The sequence below is a fragment of the Bicyclus anynana genome, chromosome 2 (genome assembly GCF_947172395.1).
Source record: "Bicyclus anynana chromosome 2, ilBicAnyn1.1, whole genome shotgun sequence".
In the NCBI taxonomy this organism is placed as follows: Eukaryota; Metazoa; Arthropoda; class Insecta; order Lepidoptera; family Nymphalidae; genus Bicyclus; species Bicyclus anynana.
Window position 1 is genome coordinate 13,188,264 of NC_069084.1, and position 11,685 is coordinate 13,199,948.

At 33.8% G+C, this 11,685-nt stretch overlaps 1 protein-coding gene across 2 annotated transcripts in view; it reads left to right on the plus strand.

The window, feature by feature from the left end:
- Positions 1 to 10,569, plus strand: part of LOC112053394 (dipeptidyl aminopeptidase-like protein 6) — a 156,871-nt gene extending 146,302 nt beyond the window's left edge. For both annotated transcript variants that reach the window (XM_052886322.1, XM_052886325.1), the window contains exon 19: positions 318 to 10,569. The gene's annotated coding sequence lies outside the window, so the exon portion shown is untranslated. The remainder of the gene's footprint in view (positions 1 to 317) is intronic.
- Positions 10,570 to 11,685: the final 1,116 nt, after the last annotated feature.

Sequence of the window (11,685 nt, forward strand, 5' to 3'; positions counted from 1 at the left end):
AGCCTGGTACACTTATCACTCATATTTTTTTCAAATACTAACTTAAGTCAACCATTGACGGTCAATTATTCTCACGTTTCTGCAGCGCAAACGGCAGCGAAGACGTTTCATAAGTCGAGCCGGCATGCACGCAGCGACCAATACACGAAACAGAAACGTTAGAATATTTGATCGTCAATGGCGTGCATTAAGGTCCCATGCAAACTTCAAACTATTTATTTGTAAGATCGGATGCTCTTTTTTAGGGTTCCGCAGTCTATAAGGAACTTTTATATTTATGTGCATATTTTATTGTTAATTCAATTAAATCTTTCCAGGTAATTGCAGAGAAGTAGACGCAAACAAAAAAAAAATATAAGACAAAATCTGTAGTACAATGTTTTCCATATCCCATTCAATAATTTACTGCCAAATGGACTGTTACACATCAGTTACGTATGTGATACATAGGTATTAAAGAATAAGAGATTTTATGCGATTGTAACGGACTATGAGCCTGCTATAGACGCACATTTTATGAAGGCAAAATGTTTTGTCAGCCTATGTTAATAATTTAAACCTGAACGATAAAAATGCTTGGAAATTACTGCACTTTATGACTGGCTAGTAAATATTGTTAAATGGTGATAAACAAATAAAAAAGTCAGGCTGAGTTTGTTGTGGGCTCTTCTCCAAAGCGCGCGGAACCCTCGTAACTTTAAGTTACCTTAAATTAATAAATTAGTTAATGAATATTTTTATAATAGGATCATAGACTGACAAATTTACAGCCTTCATAAAATGAGGTATGTGTAGCTGTTGCAGCTCTGGTTCTATAATGGACCTCTAGCCATGTGGCACGTCGATTCTCTTTCTACAAACGCTAACGGTTCGAAAACTAACAAAATGTATGATAATGACAGATTCGATCGACAATTTGATTACGTGACCTGTCGATTATGTCATTCCCATAGATTTTTCATTTTTAGAAGCGTTAGCGTTTGTAGAAAGAGAATCGACGTGCCATATGGCTACAGGCCATCGTCTCGACCGAATACTAAAAAGTAAGTAATTTGTCAAAGATACCTTGAAAATTCACCTGGTATTTGACGTTTTCTCAATAGACGCCGAATACACGTCAATTAAAAAGTATCTCAAAGGAATCTCAGATGATTTTTAGTATTCAGGAGAGAAAATATAAAGACATTTTTCGAACAGCGCTTTTTCTTAAATAAACGACGTATTCATTACTAATAAGATAGAATTTTACATCATAATAATTGTAATACATAATTTCTTGTACAAATTGATCGTTATCAAGTTTCTACTAAGTAATTTCTATCAATTTATTAACTTTTTATTTTCTCGTATCATCTGGCACAAATATTAAGACGGTAAGCGCACAAGTTAATGTGTCACCTAAAATGCATTGGCGATCGACATACCTGCTTATTATATACAGGGTGCTGGGAAGTATTCCCCATAACTCTGGGGTTATATTCTTTACCGAAAATTAATTCAAAAAGGTAAAAGAACATGTATTCTAAAACTAATATTTTCGGAGAAAATAATATTTCTTTTGTAAATAGATCTTAAAATGTGTCCCTTATACGATATAGATAAAGGCGTTTGTTACATGAATAGTCGGAATCTTTTAAATTACTTTGTATGATAACATAAAAAAGAATTCGGCTCCTATAGGTGGACTCGTCACCTTGAAGTTATGGAAAAAACTCCCCAGCACCCTGTTTAATGTCGTTGACATTAGAATCATATAGATTAGGTAGGATATAAAAAGTAATGATGTTTTTTTCTATATTAATCAATGAATAGTTATTGTATGCAATAATTTTCGCTTTAACACAAATTAACCATACCAATACGATTGTTCAGGTGATGTAAATAAGTTTCCAGTTACTTGTAAAATCCTTAACAGTATCCTTATCAGTATTATAAATGAAGAATTTGCTTCAAGTAAAATTCGTATATTTTTTTTAATATAGGTACTTACTTTACTAAACTAAAGTCTAATTTAAATTAAGTGCATGGTGCACATAAGATAACCGCAATTTAAGTTGTTCACTTACATAAATTATTATCATAATAATATGTAAGAGTACCTAGTTAGGTACTTTGCAAAATTTCGCAGTGGCAAATTTTGCTTAGCGGAAAACTGCAAAGTATCTCGAGGTTCTAGAATATTCCTTCTTGTCACATCATAATTAATTATATTCATTTAGTGATTAATAAAGGAATTGATATAGTAGCCCTCTAAACTCGTAATATAGTTAATGCGTTTTGTGATCTTAGTTCTTAAGTTGTTGACATAGATAGTTTGAGATCATTATGTATAGTATAAATAGTACCTAGTACCCTATTTTCAACCTAAGCTAAGGCTTAAAATGTCATTTATGAGAGATGCCGGGATTTCAGACGGTAAGTGGAACTTAAAAGTAAGGGACCACGTCCTTGGAAGAAAGGACGTTACTTAGCTTGTTTTAGCATTCCTAGTATAGTTGTCAATAAAGAAAAGGATATATGAATTCTAAATTAATTCGGGAATTTTAGTTATCCCACTACAATTAACAACAATAATAGCATACGTATGTTATTGCTTAACGACGATAATTATAATTGTAACTAGCGGACGCCCGCGACTTCGTCCGCGTGGAACTCGATGTAAACTTTCAACTACTCCTACCCAACTCTACTCCTACCCTACCCTACCCCTACCCTACCCTACCTCTACCCCTATCCTACCCCTACCTTTTCCTGAATTTTCTTTGCTATAAACCTCACGGAGCCCGAGACCTTTCCAACGAATGCAAAACCGTGGAAATCGGTTCGTGCGTTCTGGAGTTATAGCGTCAGGAAGGAAAACCCGACTTATTTTTATATAGTAGATAACATACATATGTTATTGCTATGTACCTCTACCTATTATGTCACCGTAAAATTGTAAATACCGTTACTTTATAATCTATCTCACGAGATTTTGAACTCCATACATACTACTAAGAACCGAAAGTGGCTCAGAAATCAATGGTTGGGTTAGGTTTGGTATTTTTTCTTTTTTTATTTATGAACGTACAAAGAAAACACTAAAGAAAATGCTTACTATCTACCGAATAATAACACCTAATTTGTAAGCAGATAGATTATAATTTAACGGTATTTACAATATGACGGTGACACAATACATTATTTTCTATTTTTTTTATTATTTCTTACAAGTTGGCCCTTGACTACAATCTCACCTGATGGTAACTGATGATGCAATCTAAAATGGATGCGGGCTAACTTGTTAGGAGTAGGATGAACCGAAATCCCGTTTCTACACATACATACCGGAACGCTAAATCGCTTGGCGGTACGTCTTTGCCGTTTAACGGGCCACGACTGAAGTCTGCCACCACCAAGTAGTACAATGATTAAAAAGCGATTGCGTATGATAATAAAAATATGATTATCTCTAAACAAAGATTGATAGATTATCTTATCCACGTGTTGATTAACGTATTGTGATAGGTTATTAAGAAACTGTTGTACCTAATAGTTTTCGTAGTAAGTGATTCAAAATTAAGTACCTAGTAAAAACCCATAAATACTAATATGGATTTAAATAATTATTTTCAAAATTATTGTTTATACAATATATTTTTCCCCATAATCGCATCAACACTAATTGTAGGTAAATAAAGTAAATATTCGGAATCCAAATAATATCTTAGTATGGTTTGTCTGTTTGTAGAAAACAATTGACTCTCAAAGCGCATGTAAATACTTACTACTTTCAACAGTAAGCTGTGAGAGTGATTCTTTGAAAGATGCCGATCGTTTAAGTAACTGTCTCGATAACTCACGTCCATGCGATCAAAGGCAAAATCGCTCCTCTTTTGTTATTCAACTCCCAAAAGTAATAAGGAATGATTTATGTGAGCATCTGAAGCTGGTTGAGGGAATGATAATCGCATCATAACAGTAAAATGAAAGTGCTTAAAAAGTACGAGTGCTGACTTGTAATGTGACGAAAACTATGGCAAGATTTCCTTTAACATTTTAGTTGCACAATCTGTATAATTTACTTATATGTAACTACCAAACTAGGTAGTTATATATAAATACCTAGCAGTGGCGAAGAGTTCATGCAAGCCGATTTTCGCCGGGTTACCTTTAAAAATTTATGCATATTCACTGTCGTACATATGACATATGTCTGGACATATGAGACCGGACCGGAAGGCATACCTTTATCTAAATTTCATCGTTCGCCACTGCTACCTAATTAGGTAATATAACATATTATGTATTTAATGTAATTTTTTCATATGTTCTTACAAAAAGCGCTGTTTCAGAAATAAATCGGGGGCAGTGGCGGTAAAGTGTTATTATTACTTATTAATAATGAAAAAAAATACATAATTGTACATTGTGAAATTTATAAATATTGTAGACAACATTAGAAAAAGGACCCTTCTAATGTAGATATATCCTAGAATCTAAGTAAATTATTTAGCTTTACCTTGCACTATTCTATTGGGGCGAAAAAAAAACATCACATTCATGGAGTAAACAGAATGTTTTGTAAAAAAATGCATGCATTGTGCATTAAAGGCAATTCATTAGAAACTTCCAAAACTCACAGTTCACTATCTAACCAAAAATTTAATTCAATTTTCAGAGACTAAAAACTATTAGACGCCTATATTTGGTTTGGTAAACTTGCGTAATTTGCTCCAGAAATATTTTAAAAAAAATTGAGCAATCGCCGTTTTTCTGATAGTCAGGTACGAGTACAATGAAAAACGTAACACGTAATACGTTGTTAAATGTAACTCTATTGGAAACCAACTAAACATTTTATGTCAATTATTCCATTATTAAAATTATCAACAGCTTAACACTCAATCATAATATAAATCACTGTATTAGTCATAAATATAATAACTATCATGGTAAAAATAATGTACATACTCGTATTATACAGGAAGAAAATTTTTTTAGTGCGGATATTTTTATATTTTGTACATAAACAAAATTTAATGATCACGTATTTTTTCTTTTTTTTTTTAACTCAAAAATAACAAAATTATCGTTAGCTAAAGTTATTTACTTTTGAACAGAATTTTAGGGTCACCCTATTGTGCGTTTATTTTATTTTCGTTTGATACCTAAAGGACGTCACCAGATCACTTTTAAGCTGAATATATCTTGTTTAGTAATAATATGTACATTATTTTGTTATTTTAGAGACATAAATTAAAAAAAAAATTACATTAAATGTATCGAACTGTTTGTAGATTTATATTCTATTAATGATACAGAACCACGAAAAAAAATATCCGCACTAAAGACCGAATCACCCTGTATATCGAATTGTTGAAAATTGCTCATTTTCGTAATTAAAATTTTTGCATGTCACGCCATTTAATCGCTAGGTATTTCTAGAATATAAAATTAAAACTTAGTAAAGACCAATAGATTTAAAATATTTTAAATTCATATTTAATAAAATTTTAAAATAATAATTCGATTTGAATTTAGTGCTTTAATTATTCTAGTCATGTTCCAATCGTGAATTTTAAGGCGAAAATAACTTTAATAGCAATAAATAATAGTGAAAGTACCTCTTTTATTAATATAAACTGTTCTTCTGTAGTCACTATTTTTTAACATAATAGATTTCTAAAATTTTCTGCAAAATTTAGAAAAAATCCCCAAGTGAAATGCAATATTGTTACCTATAACACCAATTTACACAATATTTTATAATATAATATCATATATTTTTAAAATTGTTCACCTGTTTTATTTTTATTATTTATGTCACTTTTAATGTAAATAATGGTCTTTAATCCTTAAACGCCGAATACACCTGATAAGAATAAATTCCAATTGAAAATCAAATATCCTGCCTACAAAGACACGCGGAAATTTGCAAAATCCAAAGTATTTATAATATACACAATATCGCAATGTATTTATGACGTTTAAGGGATAAGGATCGTAAACCCAATGAGATGTTATTATATCTAGATACCACACTGTATCGTTCAATCTGTCACCTAGTTCTAATAATAAAAGAGTTAAAAATAAATTCTTTTTAAAAGTTACTTGCGTCCGTTTTTATGCGTGATATGGGCTATTACCTCCAGAAGTTTTTACATCTCAGTATTTAAACCATGTTTTTTTTTAATATGTTTAAATATTGAATAATTTAAGATAAATACAAAGTGAGAAAGACCTAAGTGCCAAAGCGTCGATGTTTCTCGTAATGTTCTTAATAGTGATTAGATTAAGTAATAAATAAGATTAATAAAAATGAATCGTCTTTCATGTTAAAGTTAGATTTTTGCGCTTATTTAGTGCGTAGTTATGTTACGTTTAGGGCCAACGGAGAAGTGGAGGAAGTCGGCCGTTAGATAGCTGAAAATAAAAATCTTTATTAATTATATATAAAAAGTTTTAAATACGATATATTTTTCTGCTACCACTTCTTTCTCAGTTTAAACTGTCGTTACTTGAATTTTGAACTGCTTCAACTTGTCTTACAGCCTCTACGAACTGGCTTTTTTACTAGGAGTTAGAGTACGCGGGATCATTGTATAAAAGGTATAGTTTGAAGGAGCTATATGTAAGAACAGTGTCTATGGATTATATCTAAAGCCCGTGTGCATCTTTAGATGAGACCCTAGAAAATTGGTCATGTGGAATATTTTTTTAATGTTGAGCTTACGACCCATAAAGGGTCAGGGACCCCGTTGAGCTAGAAGCCCGAGGCTTATTGCCAGTCCTGCCAACATATGAGTAGTTACGTCACTGATAAAGAATCAACCCTCTAAAAAATCAATCAGTATAGAAATAAAAAACATATTTTAATATTTTATCAAAAAAATGTTGCAAAACCAACTAATTCTTAAAATATAATGCTATACAAAATCTAACAGGTGAGTGACCGTCTTTGCCATTTTTTTTCATCAAGATTATTTACTAAATCACGAATAATTTGCAAAGTTCTTTAACAAAAAATAGTTTTGCTTTAAATGCATCGATATTTTATACTATTAGATATGTAACATCCCTACAAAACTAGTGCACCAGTGCACTAGTGTCATTTTTAATAGTATAAAATATCTTTGTCTAAAAATAATTTAAGAATAAAAATTCTATAATACCTACATAACTAATCTTCCTTCCTTCCTTCTAATTTCACGTCCTTAATATATTATACTAAGCATTGTCAAATATACAGAATGCTCAGTAGTATTTCCCATAACTATAAACGAAAATATTAATTAAATATGTCCAAGGAACAAATGAATATTTTCCGAGGAAATAATATTTATTTTTTTGTAAATACGCATCCTTATAATAATGACGTAATAACACTTATTCATTGATAAATATCACGAAGTAGCTAATTAGTGAATTGCGGAGTGCCAGTTGCAACTATGTCGTCGTCTCACAGTTTTTTTATACAGTTCGGCTCCTACGAGTCTATGTGGACTCGTCAATAACTTGAAGTTAGAGGAGATACTCCCGAGCATCCTGTATATCCAGGGCCGGACCGTCCATACGGCGAACGGAGCGGTCGCTCCAGGCGCCAAATCCTAGGGGGCGCCGAAATGGTAAAGACAAGATCGAAAAGAAATTTATTTCCTTTCGATCGTCTATATTTAAAGCGAAGAGATGAACGCGACGTGCGCGAATTTACTTTTAATAGAGGCGTCTTTCTTTACCTATGGTGCAGGGAGTGCGTTGATTTTAACCCGGGTATATACAGGTAATAGAGAGCGCTAGGTTGATGATTGCACCCGGGCGCTGCGTGAGCTAGAGAGTCTTTACTTATAGTACAGGGGGTGCGTTACACCCGGATGTCGCGATCTCAGGGGCGTCCAAGCGCCACTCGCCGCGCGGGTTCTATAGGTACTAGGGGGCGCTACGGTGATGATTGCACCCGGGCGCTACGTGAGCTAGAGTCTTTACCTGTAGCGCATGGGGTGCGTTACACCCGGGTGCCGCGATCTCAGGAGCGCCCAAGTGCCACTCGCCGCGCAGGTTCTATAGGTACTAGGGGGCGCTAGGGTGATGATTGTACCCGGGCACTACGTGATCGAGAGACGGTATTTTGCCTGATTTTCAATTGGCCTGAGTATGGTCAAAATCTTCGCGTTCCATAAGTTCGTAGCCTAAGTAAACCAGGAAACTACAAAGCTATAATTTTTTAGGTAATTTATTTTTCAACTTTATTTAGAGCTCAATACACTTATTTTGTTGGCCTGGAAACATTTCTATACCAGCTATTTTTGTTCTTTAAACTCTTAGAAAATGCATAGACCACTTTCATAAAAATTTTGAACTCGATAAGTGCTTTTTCTAGATTCGGAAATAGTCAAAAGTCTGATGGAGACGAGACTAGATCATATGAATATGGTGGAAAGGTAAGAATTCTAAATTATACTGATGAATTTCTGCTATGCTTTTAACAAACGTTTCACACGTTTGTTAAAAGCATAGCAGAAACTCGCAAATTATCCTGATGAAACAAAACTTTTCTTCTCAATGATCACGGCCATTTTTCTTTAATTTGTCCTCTGAAACATCGCAGTAGATTTCACTATTAAGCAGAGTTTATATTTACGCCTTTCTTTAGTAATCCGCCGTAATTACATCCCGCGAATCTCAAAAAACTAAGGCCATTACTTTTCCAACACGCAAAACCGCTTCTGCCTTTTTGGAACATTGGATCCTGGTCGTGTCCACTTTTTAGACTGTACTTTTGTTTCTGGAGTTAAAGTAATATACTCAGGTTTTAACCATGGTCACAAAACATACAAAAAAGTATCTGCCTCAAACAACTCCAAGCAGTTGCGAAAATTCGTCAGTCGATCGCGTATTTGTTCAACTCAAAGAAGCCAAGGCGATTATGTGATGTTTGCCTTCTGTTGAGATGCCAATAGTGTCAGCTATCTTCCTAAAAGTCAATCTATCTATCTATCTATACTATAATAAAAGAGTAGAAATCGAGTGTCTATACTTTGCCCAAGTTTAACTAAAATCAAGTTAGGGCAATTAGAAATGAGCAATTGAATACGAAAACATTTTTTTTAATTTTCTTGTCTGTCTGTCTGTCTGTCTGTCTGTCTGTCTGTCCTTCTGTCTGTATGTTCGCGCTATTCTCTGGTTCTACTGAACGGATTTTGATGCGGATTTCACAAATAGAGTAAGCATAGTCCAGGGCAACAGATAGGCTTTGTTTCATTAAGATCGGATATATAGCAAAAAACGCGAGGCCTTTGGCCGCGAACTTTATTTTACACCAGCCTTCGGCCAGGGGTTTGTAATAGGGCTTCTGACTGTGACTATGGCTGGGCATTTTACCCAAGCGCAAAAAACGCGAGGCCTTCGACCGCGCACTTTATAATATACTACTATATCATAAAAAAGTTTCCATTAAATTAAAAGCGAAACATAACATCGTATGTGCTATCTTCTGATCAGTTTGAAGGCGGTACCAAGTTAGTGCTGTGTTAATTAAAGCCGTATCTGAAAGAAGTGTCTGAAAATCCAGTTAAAATCTTTATGATTTAAACGGCTTGAATCGAATCGAAATCGAACGGTCGAATTGAGAAACCTCCTCCTTTTTTGAAGTCGGTTAAAAATGTATGACATCCCGATATACGTTAGGCTACGAACTTTTCAAACGTCCCTAGTATATAATGTTAGGAGCAAACAGGAAAGGCGCCATAATTGGATCTCGCTCCATCCTAAAATTTACCTCGGTCCGGCGCTGTGTATATCTACCTGTTATGCTAATAATACCTAAGTTGTTATGAATATATTTGTTGCGTACTTACTTATAAAATATTTTAATAGTTTTAACTATTACACACTTCATTACGAGTACTGGTAACTTCGTCTACTTTGCAGTAGGTAACACACTCAGAGATAATTAATATAAAAAATATTTAACAAGTATGTACATAAGAACAATATTATATTATTAATATATACTTAAATATTGATAACAAAATAAGTTATTGATTTCCCAAAATCCTTATGGTCATATTTATAAATTTGGATTAAGATTTATGTCTTAATTTTTTCCAAAGTAAAGTGGACCTAATTACAAATAAAAGTTCACATTACACTAAACGCTTAAAAGTAAGAACGCTTACTGCAGTAAAACTGTACACAAGAAAAGCTGAATTCGCAAACCATGATGCATTGATTATTATAATTATTAGTAAGTAATCTTAATTAGATTTTTTAGTAAAAAAAAGTAACATCAGAAATACTTTGGTAATTTACTGTCGTAATTGCGGCTGCGTGTAAAATTATTAATTATATAAAAATCTTTTTTTTATTTCAATTTATACATACATACTGTTTCTTCTAAAATTCGTAAGTTACCAGTAATCGCTTCACCTTAACTCTAAACTCTTACATCTAAGCGCTGTTGCCTGTTATTATTGTAAATTTTATTTTATAAGTATTGTTATCGTTATTTATTGTGAATACGTCACTTCATTATTAGAATTAACTATTGTATTGTGAGATTCAATAAACATATTATACTAAACAAACTAATTAGTTTTCTCTATTATTTCTCGTTTCCCTTTTTTAAAAACTTGTCAGGGCTCCAGAGTGAGGAACCTGTCACAATACGCGCCGTCTCAAGAATCACTGCCTTCTGTATCCGACTAAACAAACCAATTATTATATTATTTGATTTGACCCCGATTATATGTAAGTAGGTAAGTACCTAAATAATAACACCCTGGAGTGTTAATTTGGCTGATGGGACTAAAGAGCAGTCATCATTATCATCCCATATTCGGCTCACTACTAAAGTAGAGTCTCCTCTCAGAATTAGAGGGGTTAGACCAATAGTCCACCACGCTGGCCCAATACGCATAGGCAAACTTCACACACGCAGAGAATTAAGATAATTCTCTGGTATGCAGGCTTCCTCACGATGTTCTTCCTTCGCCGTTTGAGACACGTGATATTTAATTTCTTAGAGCAGTAACGTGAATAATTAGGAGATATTTTAAATAGTTATGGCAGCTCCGGTGGGATTTAAAAATTATGTTATCACTTTTGAATAACGTTATTAGTAGGTATACAAAAATACCAAATCCACGCAATCGAGTTGTAGGCACCAAGTCGCAAGTCGCAAGTCTCTTAATTTTTTTTTTCTCTTTACAAGTTAGCACTTGACTACAAGATGGAAGCGGGCTACCTTGTTAGGAGTAGGATGAAAATCCACACCCCTTTCGGTTTCTACACGACATCGTACCGGAACGCTAAATCGCTTGGCGGTCTTTGTCGGTAGGCGGTAACTAGCCACGGCCGAAGCCTCCCACCAGCCAGACCTGGACCATTTAAGAAACTCTCAATCGGCCCAGCTGGGGATCGAACCAAGGACCTCCGTCTTGTAAATCCACCGCGCATACCACTGCGCCTCGGAGGCCATGAATGAAATATTTTTACTATCTGTAATTTTTTCACAAGAAAATGGTGGTCAATACAGTGTTTAATAATTAATAATATTTTTTGTCCGCTACTGTCCGCTGAATTCTAACATCAGAATTATACGTCTTAAAATAAATTAAGAATTACTGTAGGTATATATCTAATGTCTGTTGGTTACTGAGGCCAAAAACGACAATCTCCTTTGAAAAGAAATATCAAAATGGAGGC